The sequence below is a fragment of the Rattus norvegicus genome (assembly GCF_036323735.1).
Source record: "Rattus norvegicus strain BN/NHsdMcwi chromosome Y unlocalized genomic scaffold, GRCr8 chrY_unlocalized_38, whole genome shotgun sequence".
Lineage (NCBI taxonomy): Eukaryota > Metazoa > Chordata > Mammalia > Rodentia > Muridae > Rattus > Rattus norvegicus.
This window is the reverse complement of record NW_026947398.1, coordinates 16498-41844: the sequence shown is the minus strand read 5'-3', so window position 1 is coordinate 41844 and position 25347 is coordinate 16498. Positions and strand designations below refer to the sequence as shown.

Sequence of the window (25347 nt, the reverse complement as noted above, 5' to 3'; positions counted from 1 at the left end):
AATGCAAGAGAAAAGACAGGAACATATTTCTTCTACCAAAGGCTTTGGATAATTGTTTCTGGCTAGGTTAATCCTTCTGGTTCGTTCAGCTGTTAAGATCTAAGCAGAAATGTTGAAATTATTACATTTCTATTGATTTGCCTGATTGCAGTTTGCAAGGGTCATATACTCTGATTCCAAACTTCGACTCTGGGACTTCAAACCGGAGTAGAGTCGAGTCCCTGGATTATAGAAGGAGTCACTTTTGAAAATATGTCTGATCAGTTAGGTATACAACTACTTTGTTGGAAATTCAAGGGCCCAATATTCAGAGAGAACATTTAGGAGGACTGGAAAGAGCGAAAAGGTCACAGAATCCTTCAGGCAAAGGTTTACCTTGGGTACTGGAAGAAGAGAGTCAAGTGCAACTGTTTTCACAGTCCAGAATAACCATGTGTCTGGGGACTATGAGGCGTGCTTGCCAGAAATTAGGGAATTTGCTCTTACATATTGGGTGGTAATCTCTGGATTTATCTTTTCCTCAAGCTGTTAAGCAGCAGGATAATCATGGACAACAAAGATGAAACTGCTCCATTTTATGTTACAAACCTTAAAGGCAGAACGTAGGTTAGGGCTCAGATTTGCACTGACATGTCTGAGGACATCATGTCCATGTGGTCTGCCATTCCTTCAAACATTTATGTATGCCTGGCCACCCAGGTCAGAAGGAAACATTAAGACCTCTTAGAAGAATAGAACTGAGATTCTCTGGATAGAGGTGGATTCTCGGAAGAAACCATTGTCAGGGGATATTAATTTAAAGTTTCCTTAAGAAAAAATAAACATCTGTATGAGAATTCATTTCATTTGCTTCTCTGTATGTTCTTTATCAGAAGAATTTGTATTAAGCCACGTTCAACTTTAAGGGTATGTCTAGATTTTCTTATTCAAAGAAAGGGGAATATATTCATCTTACTTTGAAGAATATGCTTGTCAGGGGCTCTTCATTGCATCCCAAGTGAACCTCCAGTTTACCTTGAACTGACAGAGAAACCAGGGAAAAATTAGGAAACATATCTGTGGCACAGTCCATAATATCAAGAAATAGTGTGGGTTTCCTCACCCTAAATTAATATCTAAACTTCCTTTGGACAAACTAGAATGATATGAAGTAACCTTTCTTTCAGGGATAACATATGACACCTCCTTAATCAAAGAAAGAATAGATGAGTACCCCCGAGTAAAGAAGAGTTACTGATGTCCCTGTGACAGGAAATTGTTTTGAGTATTCAAATTCCCCTAGTATTTGAGAAAAAATTAAATTGCTTACAATAGCTCAAGAGGTCCTACATTGCTTCATCTTCTAATGGTACTTCACAGTCTAGCATATACACATCTTTAGCTGAATCTGCAAGAGACTGAATATAGATTCCATGATTCAAGAAAAGTTGGGGGTGTCCTAAGCCTGATTGCCTCCTAAAAACTATATTCAACCAAAAAGAAATGAGCACCAGACTGATGACTTCACAACATATCATGTGACCTTACACAAGGAAGTAGCATGAGATTCCAGGATTTGCTCCCTCCTTTTGGATTTCAGTGAACCTTCAACAGAGGGATCAATGCTCCATGGTCTGAGGTAAAATATTCCATGGGCCCCAAGCAAAAGGGATGGTTCTGAGAGACCATTTGGTCAAATGAGTAACTCTAAGGCCTAATCATCCTGAGCAGAAAAAAATACCAATGTTTTTGAAAGGAGAAAGGTCTTAAACCAGTTTGAAAGTAAGGGACTATTCCTGATTACCTTCTATAGAAGACTATGGTCCCAGCACTCCAGGGCTCCATATTTTCAGAGAACTCAAGAAAATTCTTATCTCCAAGGCCTCCACTACAGACTTGACAGCAATCTGAGATTTATTCTGAAATCTTGTGTCAAAGTCACTGGATCTAAACCCTATTTAAACTTACTATAAGCCGCACAGGTATGGGTGTGAGGGATATTGGCCTTTCTGGTGAGAATCTTAGATAAGTGGCCTTGGATCCAGGCTGGAAGTTTTATTCATTGGCCAAGGGACCTCAATCCATTGTTCTTGGAGATTTTTTGGTGGTCAGAGTTGTATTGGCTATGCAATAAGGTTTGAGGAACAAGTTCTGGTCAGCCACAAACAAAGTGAGAATCTTCTATGGATTCTTGTTCACAAGGATTCAGTTTCAGGTACACTACAGCAGAGGCTGAATGTTTGAGACACTCCTCAGTCACAAGGTCAATTCTAGATTTTGGTCCATCAGATGGCCATGTCTCTGACCCCTCCATTGCAGACAGAGGAAGAATAAAGTGTTTTTATTCCAGGGCAGTTGACTTCTAGTGTTTGTCGTTTTATAGGTATTTGAGTCCTTTGATATTTAATGATATTGGACAAATGATTTTTTTTGTCTATTATTTTTCTTGTTAAATGTCGAATTATTTTTCTGTGGCTACCTATTTTATCTCTTTTTTGTGTTTTTTAAAAGTAGATTGTGTTCTTTCTTTTTCTGGGTGTAGTTTCCTGCCTTGTACTGGAATTTTCCATCTATCATCTTTTGTAGGACTGGATTTGTGGAAAGATATTGTGTAAATTTGCTCATGACATGGCATATCTTGGAATCTCAATCTATGGTAGTTGAGAGGTTTTACAGTAGCCTGGGCTGACATTTTTTTTCATTTAGGATCTGTGTGATATATGCCCAGGATTGCTAGCTTTCACAGTCTATTTTAAGAAGTGTGGAATACTGATTGGTCTCCCTTTTTATGTTACTCGACCTTTTTCCCTTACTGCGTTTAACATTTTTTCTTTGTTTTGTGCACTTTATATTTTAACTATTATGTGATGGAAGAAATTTCTTTTCTGCTCCAATTTTTTTGGAATTCTTTTTGCTTTTTGTACGTGCAAGGTTGTCTCTTTCTTTAGGTTAGGGAAGATTTCTAGTATAATTTTGTAGAAGATATTTACTGACCCTTCAAAGTGGGAGTTTCATTCTCTTGTATACCTATTATCCTTAGGTTTTATCTTCTCATTTTGTCTATGATTTCCTGGATGTTTTGGGTTAGGAGTTTTTTGTTTTGTATTTTTGGACAATTGTGTAACTGTTTTCTATGGTATCTTCTGCCCCTGAGATTCTTTTCTATATTTTATATTCTGTTGGTTGATGCTTGCGTTTATGACTCCTAATATCTTTCCCAGGTTTTCTATATTCAGAGTGTTCATCTTTGTGTGGTTTGCTGTTGTTGTTGTTGTTGTTGTTGTTGTTGTTGTTGTTGTTTTCTGTTTCCATTTTTACTTCCTGATGGATTGTTCAATTCCTCCAGCAGCTTGGTTATGTTGTAATGTAATTCGTTAAGGGATTTTTGGGTTTCCTCTATGAGGTCTTCTATCTCTTTACATCTGTTGTCTTGTATTTCTTTGATAGAGTTATTTATGTCCTTCTTAAAATCCTTTAACCTCATCATGTTCAGTGATTTGAACTACAAACTTTTCTATCTCTTTTCTGGTGTGTCAGGGGTATACTGGGCTAGCTTTGGTGGGAGAACTGGTTTCTGATGATGTCTAGTAACATCAGTTTATGTTCCTTAGGGAATTATACTTGCCCCTCACGATCTGGAATTAGCTGGTTTTGCTGTCTCTGAAAGTGGCTTGAATTCTCTCTTAGCCTGTGTTTCAACAGTAATGGGACCGTTGTTCTCTCTTGAATTATCTTGTGTGCCAAGAACTGTGGATAAATTTCAGCTATATGGAATAGATAGAAACAAAAGTATGCTGTAACAGACTGCACCTCTTTTCATGGGTTCTGAGCACTCCAGGAAGTTACCTCTGAGAAGAAAAAGTCTTTCCTGTGCTCTTGAGTGTGTCAGCACTCCTGGAAGTCCATCTATTTCCTCATTGGATCTGAGGACAGAGAGCTGAGGTACAGGTTCAGCTCTGGGAACACAGCTCTGGGTCCTCTTGGTTTTTAAACTTTCACTGGAACAGCTCACAAAAGAAATTTGACTCCCTGATAAGTAAGTGCCTAGGAATCATCATCTCTCTGTCTCTTCAGAGATGGGACCACAAACATATGGCAGCTGGCATTTTCACATGGATGCTGTGAATTAAACTTAGGAATCCCATTCTTTCATGTCAAATATATTCCCAGCTGAGATAATTGTTCAGTGAACAAAGTATTGTTTTGAATATGACAGAGACTATCTGTGACAAATTAAAATGTTTAGGCAATGTGAACTAGGTCATTGAATTGAAGAACTCACATAATTACTACATGATGGTCTAACCAATGCACGGGATGCATATTCATTAAAATGAAGAATAGTATAAAGTTTATTTATGCAACTTACTGAATCATGTAATAAATAATAAGTCTCCACTAATGTACCATGTCCATAATAGTGTATAGATTAGGAATGAATAGAAAGTATTATGAACTTTCTTTTATAAAGATTGCATTATAGTACAAGAAAAAAGAAAAAAATGAATGCATAAATCAGTGTGTTGGAGTTGATAGTATGCAAGTAGTTGAAGAATCTATTTTAGAAATAAGGTCATGGAGATTGTCATGAGGAAGTGACATTTAAGTTAAATTAGATGAAAAATAATTGATCTATATTTTGGGCAAAATTAAAGTAAATATAAGGATGATAAGAGGACAAAGACCTTGACATATCCAAAAAAGTAAATATGAGAGTAGTTTGTATTGATTAAGAGATCGAAGAACAGTCCAAATAAAGCTGAATCTCAGGCAATGTCTCATATGGGAATATAGAAACAATGTTAGACATATAATTTTTATTTACTGAAAATGTCTTAGAAATCATTGAATAGTTTTAAATAAGTTTGTTTAACTCACAATGTATATAGTAAGGGACTCTGGTTACTTATGAATTATGATATGATACAGAGAATGATTTTAAGGATGTTTTTGAAGTCTATCTGGAAGTAGTGTCAATGATAATGAAAAAGAGTCATATCAGAGAGCTATGATGGAAATTGTTGTGTTTGGTAGTAGAATGAGGGTGGGTTGAGTAGGAAGAAAAGAAACCCAATGACTTTTTTTTGAGAAAATGAAAAGATGTTGGTGTTATTTACTCTGATGTGGAATATTTCATGATAAGTGGATTTAGGAGAATTATAAAGGAATTTATTTTAGACCCTTGAAGATGCTTGAAAGAACCTCTAACTCACTAGACATTCCTACTTACTGTTCATGGTTTGTTGATTTAAACCATTACTCAGACCATTATTAGCTGTTATATAAAAAAAAAACTTACATTACTATCTGTATTTTTTCAAGGTGTATCTGGGAGTACTTATTTAATTAAGAGCAAACCTGTGATTATACTACATGCTTATTTAGTATATTCAGACAAATTATTTGCCCATTTACTTACTACAAACATTTTGTATTGCAATTAGAATTTAATCCAAGTTTATTGGTGCTGACACACTGTTTGATTAGAATATAATAGCTCATGAATGTGAATTTCACAGAAAGAAATCATTTGCTCAGATTTTGTAAACTTACAAACCCTAGAAGAGTAAAAACATGTAATAAATTCTATCTCTTCTACTTTTAATCTTTAGTATTTTAGTGTGTTATGATATACATGCAAAAATTCCTAACCCAGATGACTTTAACTATAATATCCAGTACTATTAAACATATCAATAGTATTTTGAATATGAATAATCTATGCTTCTAGAAAATTTTCATCAAAGGAGCAAGAAATTCTTCATAACTTCAACACAACATGGCCTTTGGGAACAGAATAAAACACAAATAAGGAAAGGCGGAAAATGATTGACACATGCACTGTTCTTGGTTTGAAATTTAACAATCATGCTAGTTATAGGATACAGCTTTGAAATTCGAGTCAATGAGAGGATATAAAATACTGAGGAAGAGTAGGTAAATTGAATTCTTGCTACATGAACAAAACACTGGATCTGAAGGTAAGGTACATTTTATATAATGACCCTCGTCTTCTGACACTATTTATTCAATGCTTTGGTATTTGTTCGTATATTATGTACCAAAAACATATCAATGATTCTGGTTATTCTTAATTAATGAACATGCATTTCAGCTGATTTAATATTCCACATTATCTTAATATTCTTCTGTATTTTTCAGTATGAAAATATAGAGAATTATTTTGATTAGAGTAAAATTTTATTTTTTTATCATATGAGAGAAGAAATTATTAATCAAGAATGGATATTTGATATTTTCTAAAAGATGTTAATAGAGGTTGAAACCGTATATATAAGATCAACCATTTATACCTTTTCCAAATGAAACTCATTGAAATGTCAGTACACATGTAGTACATAAATGGAATGATACATATGAATAAAAACATCCCCTATGCATCCAGAATCATCTATTATCCCCATGATGAAAGCCAATATTAGGAAGAGAAGATGGTACAGCCACTTTGCAGGAAAATCAGCTTCATTCAAAATGAAGATTGAGCTGGGAAGTGATTTGACTAAGTGTAGTTAAGAATAATGTAAATGCCCAAAAATTGCAATCTCACTAAGTGGTATGTCCTCGTTGCAGGAGGTATGTTGTTAGGGTTAGGCTTTGAGGTTTCAAAAGACTGAAGCTATTTCAATCTAGTTTTCTCCACCTTCTGCTTATGGTCTGAGATGTAATCTTTCAGCAACCTCTGCCTGTTTATCTTTACTCTGATATCATCCATCACTGACTCTGATATTCTGGATTATAAGCCCAAATAAAGTATTTCTTTTTTAAAGGAAAGAATAATATAAATGAGTTTAATGTTATGAGAAGCAGACCTTGTTTACCTGATATGGTTGCCTTTTCCTTTCTTAGCTTGGGCCATCAAACTTCTGCTATGTTGAATGAGAAATCTCCATATTCTCTACTCTCACATATTGCAGTTTGTCACTTGGCCCTCAGGACCCCCTTATACCTGGGGCTGTATTTTTGTTCTTGGAAGTTAGAAAGTTTGGACTCCCTGACTTTGGAGGCAGGGTTAAAAGTAAATGGGAAGTGAGTGATATACATACCACAACTCTTCTATTTTAGTATGTAAATGGGGGTTATTAGAGGATGGGATTACTGAGGTGAGCATAAAGGAAAGGTGCTGCTTTATTTGAAATGTTTTCTTACCTCATTCTGTGCCCTTGTAAAGGGCCAGTCTTATCTCTCAGGCCTGGCCATGTTCCTGTCACTCCTCACCTGCCTATCTCTTGCAGCTCTTAATTCTAGTTCCTACTTCTCACTCTAGGTTTCATCTTGACCAGATTTAGTTCATTTTTAAGTGCTCCTGCTCTGAAACGTACACAAGTTCTTTTTCTTTTGTTTTATTTTCAAACTTTCAATGTTTATATTCGTTTTTGTTTTACCTCTTTTATGGAAGCCTTAGAGGAGAATCATTCATGGATGTCTCTTTTGATTGGAATGAGAAAATAATGAAAAAAATCTTTTTTTTAAATTACAGGACATTTTCATGTCTAAGTTTTTCTCTTACATACACCTGTCATGATAGTTTATCTCCCTGTCTTGTCCTTAGTCCTTTCCTCCCCTTGCTACTTGGATACTGCCTCTTAGGACTTACTACAGAACCATAAATGATGGCATACACAAGGGAGGTGTTGATTCTTCATCACTTTTCTAACTTTTTTTCTCCCTTCTCTCTTGAGCTGTTTGAATAAATTTGGATCTCTGTACTCAATAGTATATTGCTATAGTGCTTGGGCCATGAAAATATCTGTTATTGTTGCCTTGTCATAGTTTTACAGCTCAGGGTTTGCCTAGTTACACTTTGGGATCTAAGTCCAAGAAGTTTGAGGACTTTAATAAAAACTTGTCAGGAGCTAAAAATATTTTAAATGATTTCTTAATACATGACGCCTAGAAAACCCTTTCATAAATCATGGATAAAGCAATCTGAGATTCTTGTTTCTGTAAAGTACTTAAAAATATGAAAGGGAGAAAGGCCATGGCTTGCTCACTCTTGTCATTAGATAGGGCGCTCAGATATGAGTTTTCCTGCGATTTCTGGTTAGAACATAAAGATGTTTTTGGTAGTTTGCATTACCAGATTGCTTTTATTAATTCCCCCTTTTGCTATTGTTTTGGTTTTCTGTCTTCATTGTTTCCAATAGGACCGTAGCTCCCCACTCTGTGTAGATAAAAGGTGGGTCCAGTACAGCTGTTATTGTTCTGGCACACAAACTACTTTTTGGGAACAAATGTTCACCATTGTATAGTTGACAGTGGTTTGAAATTCTTTCCTTGTCCTCAGTTTCTTGTAACAACATATTCTTTACATTTTCTTTAATTAATTGTATTGACCTCCCTGTAATCGTATTATGTATCTGTGTGTATAGAAGAAAGATTTTCTTTAAATATTCTGTGGTTTGTGGGTTTATTCTTCCATAAAGTATTTCCCGACAGCACATGACCTCAGGCCATTACTAGGAATTACTGTATGCTGGGAACATTGGTGGAGTATAGTGTTAAATTAATCACTGTCCTTTGTTTCAGAGATTTTTATTTTTTAATAAGTAACCAATACTATACAAATAGCTAACTAACTCTTGTGTTCCCCTTCCTGTATGGCTGCTGGTGTAAATAAAATGCATTTTTTCATTGATAAACAATAATAAAATCTCATAAAGGCACAAACATACTTAAAGACAGAAAATATTCACAAAGGAAATCCATTTAAAATGGAGATAAAATATAAACAAAATGAGATCAAAAGACCCATTCAGAAACATGATATTAAAAATGTCATTGTCCAGTTACAAATTTTTAAGATGAGATAATAATAATATATACTTAAGAAAAGATGAAAACCATTAAATGCACAGTGTGCCCAAAATGTTCACTCAAAATATAGTATATACCAAAGAATGGAATGGAGCTCTCATTCTTGCTACTATAGAGGCAAAATGGAAGAATTACTATTAGGCTAAACCCAACCTAGATTTCATAGTGCCAAACTATCAAGAAAGCTAGTGTTTCAAAAATACCACATTAAGCAAATATCGATAATAAAAACAAATGTAAAAATAAGAAAGTATTGAAGACCAGCACTAGTCCATGATAATCTGATAGGGTGCATGGGATTATTTCAATATTCTGGTATCTATATGGACCTGTTTAGTGACAGAGTATATGGTAAGTTTGGAAAAGTTACTTTTAGGTGCAAAGAAAAAAGCTATATTCTCTAGTTTTAGGATGAAATGTTATTTAAATATCTGATAAATCCATTTGGATGATTATTTCTGTTATCTTTAATGTATCAGTTTAGTTTCAGTTGCCACAAACGGTCAATTGATGAACTTGGGTATTGAAATCTCCCACTATTATCGTGTTGGCGCCAATATATTCTTTGAGGCTTAGTGATTTTCTTTTGGTGAATTTAGGTGCCCTAGCATTTGAAACATAGTTGTTCATAATTGATAGTTCATCTTAGTATTATTTTTTCTTTGACAATTATTTTGTCCTTCCTTATCATTTTTGATATCTTTGGTTGAAAGTCAATTTTATTCAATGTAAGAAAGGCTATTTCCGTTTTATTTCTTGGGACCATTTGCTTGGAATTTCTCTCCAGCCTTTTACCTTGAGATAGTGACTGTCTATATAATTAAGGTATATTTCCTGTATGCAGCAAAATGTTCGGTCCACTTTATTTATTCAATCCCTTAGTTTATATATTCTTATTGGAGAACTAAGTCCATTGATGATAAGAGATATTAAATAAAATTTATTGTTCTTTCCTGTTATTTTTATTGTTAGAAATGGAATTACTTTTGTGTGGCTATCATCTTTTGGGTTTGTTGAAAGACTAATTCCCAAATTTTTCCTAGGGTGTAGTTCCTTTCTTGTGTTGGAAGTGTCCATCTACTATCCCATGTAGGGCTAGATTTGTTGAAAGATGTTTTGTAAATTTGGCTTTGTCATGGAGTATCTTGGTTTCTGCATTCATGGTAATTGAAAATTTTACCAGATATCCAAGCCTGGAGATCCAGAAATAAATGCAAACACCTACGGTCACTTTATCTTTGACAAATGTTCTAAAACCATTTAATGGAAAAAAGACAGAATTTTCAAAAATGGTGATGGTTCAACGTGAGGTCAGCATATAGAAAAATCAATTATTTAAAAAAACTCACAGGGTGGGGGAACAAATGATCACTTTGATAGATGGTGACAAAAAATGAAAACAATCAATACCTCTTCATGTTAAAAGATTTGGTACACATTATAAATTCAAGGTCCATACATAAACTTAGTAAAAACAATATTACAAAAAGAGTACCCAACATCAACATAAATGGAGAGAACCTTGAAGCAATTCAACAAATATCTGGGAATAGAAAATGTTGCCCAATCTCCACTTACTTCTTTAATATAGCACTAGAAATCTTATTCACAGAAATTAGACAACCAAAGGAGATCAAAGGGAATTCAAGAAGTCAAAATATCATGATTTGTATATGATATGATAGTATATTTTAGTGACCCCAAAAATTCAACCAGAGAACTCCTTCAGCCAATAAACAACTTCTGTAAAATGGCTGGATATAAAATTAACTCAAACAAATCATTACGCTTCCTCTACTTCAAGGATAAACAGGTTGAGAAGAAATTAGGGATATGATAATTTTCACATTAGTCACAAATAATAAAAAATACCTCAGTGTGACTCTAACCAAGCAAGTAAAAGGTCTTTATGACAAGAACTTCAACTCTGTGAAGAAAAAAAAAATGAAGAAAATCTCAGATGGAAAGATTTTCATGCTTATGGATTGGTAGAGTTAATATTGCAAAAATGGCAAACTTGGCAAAAGCAATCAACATATTCAAGGCAATCGCTATCACAATTCCAACTCACTGCTTCATAGAGTTAGAAAGAGCAATTTGAAAATTCATTTGAAATAACAAAAACCCCATGACAGAGAAAACTCTCCTCAACAAGAAAAGAACTTCTTTACTTTTTCTTTTTTTTCTGCTTGTAAAGTTTATTCACCACAAGGGCACCCCTAAAGGAAGAAGCAGGAGCTGATATCTGATCTGTGTTCTTCTTGAAAGCCTTGCATCATAACACAGCATAAGGTTAGCAAAAGGATGGGAAGGTTTGCTTTTCATTTGTGGAACATTCTGTACATGTAATACAATGTGCTCTGATCAAGTGCACCCACAATCCCTCCTGCTCCTCCTAGACCTGCCCGCATCTCATCTCCCTTCCAAATTTCTGTAGTCTTTCGCTTAATTTTTTTGCATATTTCTAACACTGGATCCTTTCATTTCTTTTTTTTTTAATTAACTTGAGGATTTCTTATTTACATTTTGAGTATTATTCCCTTTCCCGGTTTCCAGGCCAACATACCCCAACCCCTCCACCTCCCCTTCTTTATGGGTATTCCCCTCCCCATCCTCCCCCCATTGCCGCCCTCCCCCCAACAATCATGTTCACTAGGGGTTCAGTCTTAGCAGGACCAAAGACTTCCCCTTACATGAGTGATCTTACTAGCATGTTCAATGCTACTATGAGGTCAGAGTTCAGGGTCAGTCCATGCATAGTCTTTAGGTACTGGGTTAGTCACTTGAAGCTCTGGTTGCTTGATATTGTTGTTCATATGGGGTCTAGAGCCCCTGCAACTTCTTCCAGTTATTTCTCTGATTCCTTCAACGGGTTTCCTGTTCTCAGTTCAGTGCTTTGCTGCTGGCGTTTGCCTCAGTATTTGCCATATTCTGGCTGTGTCTCTCAGCAGATATCTACAACTGACTCCTCTCTGCCTGATCTTCTTTGCTTCATCCATCTTGTCTAATTGGGTGGCTGTATATGTATGGGACACACGTAGGGTAGGCTCTGAATGGATGTTCCTTCAGTCTCTGTTTTAATCTTAGCCTTTCTATTCCGTGCCAAGGGTATTCTTATTCCCCTTTTAAAGAAGGAGTGAAGCATTCACATTTTGATCATCCATCTTGAATTTCATGTGTTCTAGGCATTTAGGGTAATTCAAGCATTTGGGTTAATAGCAACATATTAATGAGTGCATACCATATGTGTTTTTCTGGGATTGGGTTACATCACTCAGGTTGATATTTTCCAGTTCCATCAATTTGCCTATGAATTTCATAAAGGCATTGTTTTTGATAGCTGAGTAACATTCCATTGTGTAGATGTACCACATTTTATGTATCCATTCCTCTGTTGAAGGGCATCTGGGTTTTTTCCAGCTTCTGGCTATTATAATTAAGGCTGCTATAAACATAGTGGAGCACGTGTCTTTTTTATATGCTGGGGCATCTTTTGGGTATATGCCCAAGAGAGGTATAGCTGGATCCTCAGGCAGTTCAATGTCCAATTTTCTGAGGAACCTCCAAACTGATTTTGAGAATGGTTGTACATTCCCACCAACAATGGAGGTGTGATCCACTTTCTCCACATCCTTGCCAGCATTTGCTGTCACCTGAGTTTTTGGTCTTAGCCATTCTCACTGGTGTGAAGTGAAATCTCAGGGTTGTTTTGATTGGCATTTCCCTTATGACTAAAGATGTTGAACATTTCTTTAGGTGTTTCTTAGTCATTTGGCATTCCTCAGCTGTGAATTCTTTGTTTAGCTCTGAACCTCACTTTTAATAGGGTTATTTGTCTCCCTGCGGACTAACTTCTTGAGTTTTTAGTACATTTTGGATATAAGGCCTCTATCTGTTGCATGATTGGTAAAGATCTTTTCCTTCTTTGGGAATCACTATCCCTTACCTCAAACTGTATAACAGAAAAATAATGATAAAAATTTAATGGTTATGGTACAGAGACAGATACCCACATCAATGGAATAGAATTGAAGACCCAGAAATGAAGGCACATCCCAGGCACTTGATATTTGACAAAGGAGCCAAAACCATCCAATGGAATAAACATAGCATTTTCAACAAATAATGCTGGTTTGACTGGAAATTAGCATGCAGAAGAAGGGAAATCAATCAATTCTTATCACCGCATACAAAGCTCAAGTCAAAGTGGATCAAGGGTCTCCACATAAAATCATATAACCTAACACTAATAGAAGAAAAAATGTGAAAGAATCTTGGACACTTGGGCACTGGGGAAATTTCCTGAATATAAAACCAATGGCTTATGCTCTAAGATCAAGATTTGACAAATGGAACTTCATAAAATTGTAAAGCTTTTGTAAGGAAAAAGGCACTGTCATTAGGAAAAAGGAGCAACCAATCGATTAAGAAAAGATCTTTACCAATCCTACATATGATAGAGGGCTAAATTCAATCTAAACAAAAACTCAAGGAATTATGTTACAGGGAATCAAATAGACCTTTCAAAATGGTGTTTAGAGCTCAACAATGAATTCTTAACTAAGGTACTAAGGTATATCAACATCCTTTCCCATCGGGTAAATGTAAACAAAAAAAAAAAAAGAAAAAAAAAAACCTGAGGTTCCACAGCACACCAATCAGAATGGCTAAGATAAAAACAAATTCAGATGACAAATGATAATTAAAAGGAGGTAGAGAAAGAGGAACACTCCTCCAATGTTGGTGGGATTACAAGCTGGTATAACCACTCTGGAAATCAGTCTGGAATTTTCTAACACATTTGGTAATACATGAGGATCCTGCAATACCACTTCTTGGTTATTTACCCAAAAGATGCTCCAACATGTAACAAGGACACATGATGCTATATGTGGATAGCAACAATATATATATATATATATATATATATATATATATATATATGTATATAATTATATGTGCATACATACATATATATTGTATTATAAACACACACACACACACAAACATATTCATAAGAAAGAATCCACAGGTCATATGAAGCCCAAGCATAAAGAAGACCAAAATGTGGATGCTACATTGTTTCTAAGAAAAAGGAACTAAATATTCATGGGAGGAAATACAATGATAAAGAGTCAAGCAGGGACTGAAGAAGGGTTAACCAGAGACTGCCCCACGTGGGGATCCATCCACTATGCCGCCACCCAATCCAGACTTTATTGCTGATGCCAACAAATCCTTGCTGATAGAAATCAGATATGGATGTCTCATGAGAGGCTCTGACAGATCCCTACTGATATAAATGAGGATGGTTGCAGCTAACCATTGGATTAAACAAGGGGATTTCAATGGAAGTTTTAGAGAAAATACTTAATGATCTGAAGTGATTTGCAAAACCCCAGGAAAAACAACACCACCAACGAACAAGATCCCACTATAAATTCGGGGGATTAAACAACCCACTAGTGAGTACAGATTGAGGAACCCAAGATACCAGCCACATGTGTGGCAGAGAAATGCACTGTTGAGCATGATTGGAAGGAAAAGCCTTTAATACTGTGAAGACTTATATCCCCAGTGTAGGGTAATGCCAGAGGATTGAGGTTGAGGTGGGTGGGTGGGAATGGGAACATCCTCAAACAAGCTGAAGTGGGGGTTTATGGGAAAGGTAGGAAAGGATATACCATTTGAACTGAAAATACATAAAATATTCAGGAAAAATTATTAAATAAAAATGACACTATGTCTCATTAAATTAATAGTAAAATATCATTTCCCATTTCTGATATTGGCTCAAATATTAGAGTTTAGCATTAATTTCTTTGGTCTCTTTTGCTGTCTATAGCCAATATGTCCCTTTTTTCTATGCCTTATTTTAAAAAAAAACTGTATTTTACAATTTAAATAAATATAGAATGGAAAAAATACTGACATCATTTGTGATTCAAAGATAATAACAATTTTACTATATTTCCCTTTAGTAAAAGTTAGATATCTCCGTGAAGACACTTTGATGGATAATATCAAAATATGTTTATAGGAATGGTACATCAAGTACTTTTTGTTAATAGCGTCAGTCAGGAAATGGTTCTAATATTTATGCATTATGGTAGCTGATTATGGAAGAAACTAAATGTTCTTAGATTTTGTAATAATGCATATAAATAATTAATTCTTAATGTTTGTTGACAGAAGGAAGTTATCAATGAATATATATATATATATATATATATATATATGGCACACGTTTCTAATATAAATAGAGCAAATTAAATGTATAATTTATGAACTAAAGGTGAGTAAAAGTAAGATCTATCATTGATTCTACCTACAGTTGAAGTTAAGACATGATTCATGGATCCATGTATTTCTTTCTAGACATCCAATGAGATAAAATTAGTGTGGAAAAAGATAAGAATGCAATTAGCATGTGTGATCTAGTGTACATATTTAAAAATTGCTTTTGAAAAATACTCAGAAAATATTTTCAAGGTTATATATACATCATATACAAAAATTAACTGTGTCCATAAATTATCAATATCACTCAAGCTACTTTCTCTGGTCTTATTATATTTGAATTATCAAATGAACATGTATATGTATGTATGTATACTCAAACAGGCACACTCACACACACACACACACACACACACACAAAATACTTCTAAAAATTTAAAACAAATTAGTAAATAATAGTCTTTCAGAGAAAATAATGAAAAAGGATGAACTAAATTCCAGTACTCCCAAAAGTGTACATTCTAGCATATAAAACTTTGCCTTATAAGTTTTAGAAAAATACATATGTGGCCAATATATGTAATCAGATCCCATTTGGACTTATTACTCAGAGTTAAAGTAGATATTAAAATGGAGTGGGAAAAATATTAAATAACAAGATTTAGCTATACTTTTTCAATTATACAAAAAAATCTGAGAAAAAGTTAAATGACACAACATTTAAAATTGCTTTCTATTAAGCATTGATATCTAAGTTTAGTCTTCATAGTCTAAATAATAGAGAGAACTAAATCTCACAAGTTGTTTCCTGGCTTAAATTCAATTTTCTTTGCTTGTGAATGTACACAGAACCAATTAATATAATAAAAATGGATAGATGTTGTGTTACAAAAAGTAAAAGACCTTTTGTTTATTTATTCGGTATGAATTTATTTTTGTAGAATGTCTTCCCATGTTTCTGTTGGATATTTTATAAATCCTTACTTTGGAGCGGTTGGTGCTTAAATTTAACTGAACATGGCTGCATATGTCAATATAGTAGAAATGGATTCTTGGGGCAGAGATTACCTTTGTGTTAAACCTGATTAAAATGAATGGTGGTCACAGTGTGCACAACCAAATAGAAGGTAATAAACTGTGGCTTCGGGTACCCATCTTTTTATGAGATTTCACTTTGTAGTGTTGGAAGAATTGTTCTGTGATATCATGAGATTGTGCAGTAAACAGTCCTTTTCTTTATTCCTGTAATGAAAGCAAACATTTATTGTTTTCAGTTCCTTCAGAGAGCTTGCTAGGAGACTAGATCAAGGAGGAACTCGGGAAGAGGGACTGAGATATGCAAAATATATTTTTGGTATTGGATTTCTTCTAGGTACTTTAGGGAACTAACTTCATAAGATTTGGAATATAATCAGAAAAGAGCTTGTTAAAGATGTAGAAAAGCACGCGGTGTGGTTGCACAGGCCTTTAATCTTAGTACTAGGGAGCAGAAGCAGGCAGAACTCTAAGTTCAAGGCCAGCTTGGTCTACAGAGAGAGAAAGAGAGAAAAGGTGAGAGAGAGAGAGAGAGAGAGAGAGAGAGAGAGAGAGAGAGAGAGAGAGAGAGAGAGAGAGAGAGAGAGAGAGATTGTTTTCTGGTACTGCCAGGGATATAAAAGAAACACTGTCAAAAAAATGTTCAAGAATAAGTTCCGTATTATACAGAGAAAAAAATTCTCATTTTATTTTAGTAAGATGTTAATAATTCTTTCTTCATTCTAATGAAATGACTTAGCTATAAAATAATCTGAAGGCACCGAAAATGTAAGAAAAGGTGCTTTACATCACTATTCCCCTTAAACTATAAGTTGAATTTTTATTAAATAATCCTATGTAAATACACTTTGAAGGCTTTTCTGTGATTAGCTAAAGGGCTTTTACATTGTGAATTAAGAATGGTGAATTTCAGGCCAATCTTGAAAGGTCATCACTAAGGTGTAGAAGCATATTAAGCATACAAAATCAAATATAAAATTTTGCACAATAAAGAATGAGAACCTTTAATTGGTTTTCCTCTAATGTAAACACTTTCTTTTTGTTGAGTGAAGATTTTATGATTTGAACTAATTTTATGAGAAATACCACCTGTTTTCAGAAGATAAGAAACAGAGAAAGATGAGGAAAAACATATGCTAAGGAACAATGAACTGGGATAGAGTATTCTAGGTAATATATAGAACAATAAATTTGACCCGTCTGTTACTGGTAAGGTGGGGACTTCATTACGCATATCTATGTACTTAAAAATGTTTTCTTTTCTTCTTAAGTTTGTATGGTTGCTCTGAAAACACTGGGTTTTGTGTTAAGATCTTTGCATATTTAATGATAGTTTGAAATATTATGTTATAATCAAAAGCCGTGCTTTGTACAAACTTTTTAAGCAACAAAAAAGAGAATTGTCCGCTTGAGTTTCATGAAGAAAGTTAGTATGTTAAACATGAATAAATTTTTCTGATATATGCCTTCTCTTCATATACCATGCTTATTGATGAATCCTTAGAACATAGGAATGAATAGTAACCATCTTAGTATAGTTTCAGGATTTTATAATATATTGTTTGACATGTGCATTTCTATTAAAATGCTATCACTTTTCTAATTCTCTTATTTTAACTGAAGAGGTTTTCCATAACTTCTAGTCCGTTTTTAATTAATTTAACAGGTCTTTGGTGTTATTATTGAATTTTATGACAGTATCTTCTTAATGTTCTTTATTTTTAAGGTAAATAGGTAAATATATATATGTATATATATAACAAAAATATTTTATAAAAAAATTAAATTATTAGTGGAAAATCACTTAGTGATGGACAATTTTATAAACATTCTCTAAAGTATGAATATTCTACAATTTTAATTAGTATTAAAACATTATATATACCACAACCTTTATTAACCTTAGCATACACTGATCTAGTTAACATAACCACAAATTTTTATCTTTAAAGTTTTTTTCTTAGTTTGTCAGTAATTAATCTTGACTTCTCTATCTGAGCTTTCTCATCATTATTCACAAAAAAATCTATTGTTGTTTTATTGAGAAAAGTAAGGAATGTTCATTGATATGTAGATACATAAGAATATGACTGAATAGGGCCAATGGACCTCAAATTGGATGCTGTAAATCTATGGAAAGACTTAAAAAAATTAAAGTGGGTCAGAAGTTGCCCGGATATGGTCTGGTTCGTCCTATAATTCTCTGAATTGGCAATCTATCTGCATAAAGGATAGAACGAGTCCTGTAATAAAAGCACACATTTCACTGTTAAAAAAAAAGAATATGACAATATACGAAATGGTATTTCATTAAGCCCTAGGAAAACTAAACTATCATGGTTTCAGGAAAATAAATGTAACTAGAAAATATACCGAGTAAGGTAGCAAAGACTCAGAAAGGCAAATACCAAGTGTTCTTCCTCATATAGATCATAGAATCTACTTCTAATATACTTGTATTTATGTGAAGCTGTGGATGGTTTGAGTTTATTTAACTGATATAGGTCGCAGACATTAGAAAGTTGGGTTTTAAACAGTGTGCCATGGAAGATATTGAACATGTGGGATATGGATGTAGATGTAAGACTAATGAAGTGAGACTAGTATAAGTGGTGAGGGACATAGGACAGGAAGGAATAAAGAAGTGAAAAAGCGATGATGAGGTTGAATGTCAACAAGAATAAAATAAGACAACCTGTTACTTTATAGGTTAGGTTAAAATAAATATTAAAATTTAAATCTAATACCATTATGTTTAATGCTATATACATCATGTTTGAGGAAAAATGCCAGCAAGTGATATCAAAATGGAAATAATATATTTATCTTATTTGATCTTAGTCAAATTATCCATAATTATTTGGTAAAAACATCATTTGTCTGCCAAATTTATTGTACCACTTAAAAAATTGCCTGTGATATAATCAAACTTTATGATAGTAGACAATTTTATTATTAGGTCAACTTTTAAAATCTGTGATTTGATCTATGTTTTAAGTTTCTTTTTACTTAAATTTGTTCCTCCAGACATTCACACATATTAAATTATCATTTTCAAAGTTGAATACTAATATAAAAATATGATCCAACAGGGTTTTTGAAATTGCTCAATTATAAGTAATATTATCCGTAAACTACAGGACATTCTCCACTAAGCTCATAGATACAAAGAAGATACACAAGAAGAATGCCCCAAGTGCATATGATTGAGTCTCATGTAGAATGGGCATAAAATTGTCTAGGAGGCCGATTGAGGGAAGGAACTAGATGGGAGATGGAAGGAAGAGGAAAATGGATCCTGTGTGGGAAGGGAGAGGAGATATGACCCGATAGTCAGGAGAAGGAAAGGATATCTTGAACTTTCAGAGATGAGGAGGTAGGGGAAATCTCCAGGAAGAGAAAGAGTCCGGGATAATGAAGGTACGCACGAATCAATGGGGGTTACCTAAGCTGTGACTTACATTGGTGATATGGAACATTTAGAGGCCAACTCCTGTAGCCCGGAAGGACACCAGTGGAGGGATAAAGACACAAATACAACTACAAAACTTTCTAGGCAAAATTTTTCAAGCCTAAAAGAAATTTAGAACCGTATTCTAGGGTCTATGTTCTCCTTTGCTTTATTGATGGCTGGTAATTTTCGTATAAAATAAGGATTTGGGACATTATCATTAGAAGTAGGTATACAATATTTATATTGTTATATTCACGCTTTAGCTGGGCCCACTTTGTTGCCAATATCATTACAAAAATATAAAATTATAATTAATAATTTTTATAATTATAATTTTATAATTATAATTATAAAATTAGAAAACAGAATTTTTGAGTACACATTCAGGAATATATATAAAGTCCTCTTTCAAAGAATGTACAATAAGAAAATGTAATACAATATTCATTCAATTTAACGTCTGGAGGGAAAATATTGGACTTTAGGAAACAGAGAAAACCTTGGAACTTGAACTGTATGTCACAGGAATGGACGTGGAAGTGAAATTATTATCCAGAATATTCTCCTCCACACCATGTTCCTAGATCTTTTTTACCCATGCCAAGTCCCTGACCAACATTCTCTATTCCGAACATGTAAGTACTAATGAAGCAAAGAGAAGTCTCTAGCTTTAAAGATATATAATATGTAAAGGTTTCCAGTATGTCACAGGAGACACTCTTGGAAAGGGCACCCTCAAATCTGATCCATGGGAAAGTTCAGTGAGTCTTGGGTACGTATTGAGTGGGATTGCAGAAGTAGTAGCCTTTATCTGAGCCTTCCACACATGGGAATTAGGAGCTGCGCTCTTCGTAGAATCATCTGGATTTCCCTGCTTGATATGGTTCCTGGAAGTCAGAGCGTTTATGTAATCAATTTCTTCAATGTAAAAGCCAGTTGTTGGGAAGGGCACATTTGTTCTTCTCAGAGCTCGTGGCTTTTACTCTTTTTGCTCTGAAGAAAAAGGTCCAAAGAAACAAAGGAAAGAAAAGTATGGTCTCCTCAGCAGTGTAAACACCTCCATGCTTTGGATTCCTATTGTGTAATTTGTTTATAACACTGATATCTGGAGGAGAAGAGCTTCTAGTTGAGACTTCATCATCTCAGTCTTTCCACTAGTATTACTCTGAATATCATTCTCTGACAGTGACTCTTTAGATTTCTGAGTCAATAGGTTTGATTAGCTGGCAGATTTCTTTTCTTTCTTTCATTGTTTTTATTTTTTATAAAATTTTATTGCTTTTTTAACTGGATATTTCTACATTTGAATTTCAAATGTTATTTCCTTTCCCAGTTTCTTTTCCATAATTAGCCTATACAATTCTGCTCCCCTTCTTCTATAACCCACCTTACTGCCCCCTGACATTGCCTTGAACTTGGAGTCAAACCCAATGACTTCTCCTTCCATTGGTGACCCCAAGGCCATCCTTTGCAACATATGCAGTTGGAGCCATAGTTCTTTCCATGTACAGTCTTTGAATATTGGTTTATTACCAGAAATCTCTGTTGCATTTGCATTGTTGTTCTTATGGTATTGAAAGCACCTTTAGCTCTTTTAATCCTTTTTCAAACCCTACCAACAAGATGTCAATTTTCAGTTCACTGGCAGCATAGACTCCTTAGCTTCAACACTCTTATCTACATCTAGTTGCTGAATGTGTGTGTGTGTGTGTGTGTGTGTGTGTGTGTGTGCGTGCGTGTGGTGTGTGTGTGTTTCTGTGTCTGTAGAGCTAAACAATGAATTCTCAAATGAGGAATATCAACATCCTTTGCAATCAGGTAAACGGAAATAAAGAAAAAAATCCTGAGTTTCCACAGCACACCAATCAGAATGACGAGGATATATTTGGTCCCTTGTACAGCTATGGTGTTTGGTGGATTTTTAACATGGATTCTGCACTACTAGGTTAAGATTTTAGAATCCACAAATGACAAAGCCATATAGACTCCTTCCTATTCTTATGAACCTACTGAAGTAGAAGATTCACTGGACTTCAAGCCACTCCTCTCCCAGCCCATGTCATGAACTTTATGTTTGGACTGAATAAAGAAACATGGTAAAACATCCAAAACCCTCAAATCTGGCCATGGAAACACTGGAAGGTAGATATTAGAGAACTGCTATCTAATGCCACTGCAGAACCACATTATATAGTCTATGTTGTCCTTTCCTTTACTAATGTCAGGTAATTTTTGGATAAAATAAGGATTTAGGAGTTTATCATTTAAGTAGATACAGAATATTTACACTATTATATTCACTTTAGAACTGGGCCCCCTTTTTTCTAAAATCAGAGCAAAAAATGGAATAGGATAATAGAACATTGGAGTACACATTCAGCAATATATATAAAGTCCACTATCAAGGAATGTACAATAAGAAAATGTAATAAAATATTCACTCAATTAAAGGTCTGTAGGGAAAATATTGGCCTTTAGAAAAGAGAGATATCTGAGGAAATTGAACTATAGGCCAGAGGAATGGAACTGGGAATAAAATTATTATCCAGTAGAATCTCCTGCACTCCATATTCCTAGATCTTAGAGACCCAAGCCATGCCTCTGGCTAACTTTCCCCATTCAGAGCATGTGACCATTAGTGGAGCAGAGATAAGTCTCTACCTTAAGAGAGATTGAGTACATAAAGGTTTCCAGTGTGTCACAGGAGACATACCTGGAAAGGACACCTTCGAATCTGGTAAATGTAAGGAAAGCTGTTTAGCATGTAGGAGATGGCAGTTCTCAGTGACATCATAAATAGGACCTCCATGACAAATTTGTTGTAACTAGGAGAGCCCTAGCTTCTTCTGTGATGTAACAATTACTGTCCTGACAGGAACTGCCTCTCACATATTCCCTCAGTAACTCTCCGGTTTGCTAATTGGCCACTAATTCAGAGTAAACAGCCATTTGGGAGTGAGAACAAAAAGGATAAAGAGATCAGAGATGGGGAGAAAGAAGCTGACCTTCTGTCTTTGTATGAAAAAAAGGAAAAATAAGTGGTACTTTGACAAGTTCAGGGAGCCCTTGGAAGGGTTGGAGTGGTATCGCTGAAGAGATAGACTTGATCTGAGACTTACACATATGGGAATCAAGAGCTGGAAGCTTCACAGAAGCATCGGGACTTCCCTGTTCTTATGGTTCCTGGATGTCAAAGGTTTTATATCATTCATTTCCTAATTACAAAGCAAAATTTTGAGAGGGCACAGTTGTTTTTCTGAGATCTATGGCCTTTTTTTCTTTTTCCCAGAAGAAAAAGGTCCTAAGGAAGGAGGTAAAGACAAGTATTGGGTCCTCAGGTCAGAGTAAACTCCTCCAAGCTTTGGATACCTATAGTGCATTTTGTGTCTGACACGGATATCTCGGAGAAAGAAGTGCTTCTAGTTGAGACTTCATCATCTTTGTCTTACTACAAGTATTACTCTGAATACCAATTTAGATTTCTGAGTAAATAACTGTGATTAGTTGGAAGTTTTCTTTACTTTTATTTCTTTCTTTTTTAAATTTTTTATCAATTTAAGTGATTTTAAACTGGATGAGTCTATATTTACGTTTAAAATATTATTTCCTTTCTCAGTTTCCTGCCCATTAAATCACAACCTGTTCACAATCCCTTCTTCTCTAACCATAATTCTGCCCTTTGACATTCCCTTAAACTGGGAGACAAACCAAGGTAGGACCAAGGGCTTCTCCTTCCATTGGTGCCAAAAAAGCAATCCTCTGCCACATATGCATTTGGAGCCATATTTCTGTCTATGTTCATTCTTTGAATATTGGTCTAGTACCAGAAAGCTCTGGGTCATTGAGAATGTTGTTCTTTTGTAGTTAACAGCACCTTCAACAATTGTAATACTGTCTCAAAATCTACCAACAAGATGTCGGTTTTCAGTTCACTGGTTTGCCACTAACATTCACTTCTGTATTAGACATGCTCTAACTGTGTCTCTCAGGAAATATCTATATCCAGTTCCTGGTAGAATGCACTTCTTAGCTTCATAAATCTTATCTAGTTTTGGTGGCTGATCACATATATATATATATATATATATATATATATATATATATATATATATATATGTGTGTGTGTGTGTGTGTGTGTGTGTGTGTGTGTGTGTGATATACGTATGATATATATATAATGATATATATATATATATATATATATATATATATATATATATATATATATATAATGATATATATGAATATACTTTTGGTGGCTCCAACAGTTATGAAGTTAGGGGGAATTTTAACATGGATTCAGTGCAACTAGGTCAAGAATGTAGAATCCACAAATTGCATTGGCAAATAGATTCCCTCTTGTTCTTATGAAACTATTGAAGATGAGGTCTCCCTGGTCCTGAAGCCATTCTTATCACTTCCTATCCTTCTCTATCTTATGTTTGGCCTCAAGAAAGAATCATGGTAAAACATCCAAAAACCTCAAATCTAGCCCTGAGACACTGGAACAGAAGAACCGAGATCAAAACGGACCTGAGAACCAAATTCTATACTACATGTGGTCTTATGCTTTACTTATATGTGGAAATGTTAGGATTTAATAGTAATTTGGTGTTTACCACTTGAAGTAGGTACACCCAATTTACAGTGTTATAATCACTCTAGAGCTGGGTGCCTTTGTTGCGAAAATCATTGAAGAAAATAGAAGTGGAAAAAAGAATTTTCAGTACACATTCAGGAATATGTATAAAGTCACCTATCAAGGAATATACAATAAAAATTGAAATACACATGCATTCAATTAAAGGTCTGTAGGGAATAACTGGCCTTTGGGAAATAGAAAACGAAGAAAATTGAACTGTGTCACAGGAATGAACCTGAGAATGAAAATATTATCTAGAAGAATCTTCTACACTCCTGTTCCTAAATCTCATCGACCCATGCCAAGACCCTGAATAACTTTGTCCATTCAGAGCATGTAACCATTAATGAAGCAAATAGAAGTCACTAGCTTTAGAGAGATGGAGTATGTAAACATTTCCACTGTGTCACAGAAGACATACCTGGAAAGGGCACCCTCAAATCTAGTCAATGTAAGGAAAGCTCTTTAGCAGATAGGCCATGGCAGGTCTTAGAGACATCATCATTAGTTCATTCATGAAAAATCTCTGGTATCCTTGAGAGCCAAAGCTTCTTCTGTGATGTCACAAGGATTGCTGTGACTGCAACTGATCTTCAGATGTTCCTTCATTACCTCTAGGGTTTACTAATTGGCCTCTAATTCAGAGTAAACAGTTATTTGGGCGTGAGAAAAAAGAAGATGAAGAGATATGAGAAGGGGAATAAGCTGGCTTTCTGTCTTGTTTTTTTTAAAAAAAAGAAAGGCATATGTGGTCCTTGGAAAGCTTAGAGTCCAAGGTAGGATTTGTGTGGGATCGCTAAAGAGATAGCCTTTTTTGAACCTTCCACATATGGGAATCATGAGCTGCAAGTCTCTTAGAAGCATCGGAACTTCCCTGTTCTTATGGATCCTAAAATTCAAATAGTTTATATCATTCATTTCTTTATTACAAAACCCAAGTATTGTGAAGAGCACAATTGTTTTCCAGAGCTCATGACCTTTACTGTTTTTGTCAAGAAGAAAGGTACTAACGAAGAAGGGAAGTACAAATATTGTGTTGCTATCTCGAAGTAAACAACATGCTTTGGACACCAATAGTGATTTTTTTTGTCTGCCACTAATATTAACGTGACAGAAGTGCTTCTAGTTGAGACTTCATCATCTCAGTCTTTCCACAAGTATT

The 25347-nt window shown here is 34.7% G+C and overlaps 1 long non-coding RNA gene across 12 annotated transcripts in view; it reads right to left on the bottom strand.

The window, feature by feature from the left end:
• LOC134484725 (uncharacterized) overlaps positions 1 to 24925 on the bottom strand; it is a 134826-nt gene extending 109901 nt beyond the window's left edge. For 4 of the 12 annotated variants that reach the window (XR_010062437.1, XR_010062432.1, XR_010062433.1 and 1 more), the window contains exons 1-2: positions 22257 to 22338; positions 956 to 1020 (exon numbers count right to left, since the gene is read on the bottom strand). This is a non-coding gene — a long non-coding RNA (uncharacterized LOC134484725). Of the gene's footprint in view, positions 1 to 955; positions 1021 to 1309; positions 2341 to 10686; positions 10767 to 22256; positions 22586 to 24606 lie in introns of those variants that run through there. The other 8 variants (XR_010062442.1, XR_010062443.1, XR_010062438.1 and 5 more) reach the window with 8 other exon arrangements.
• Positions 24926 to 25347: the final 422 nt, after the last annotated feature.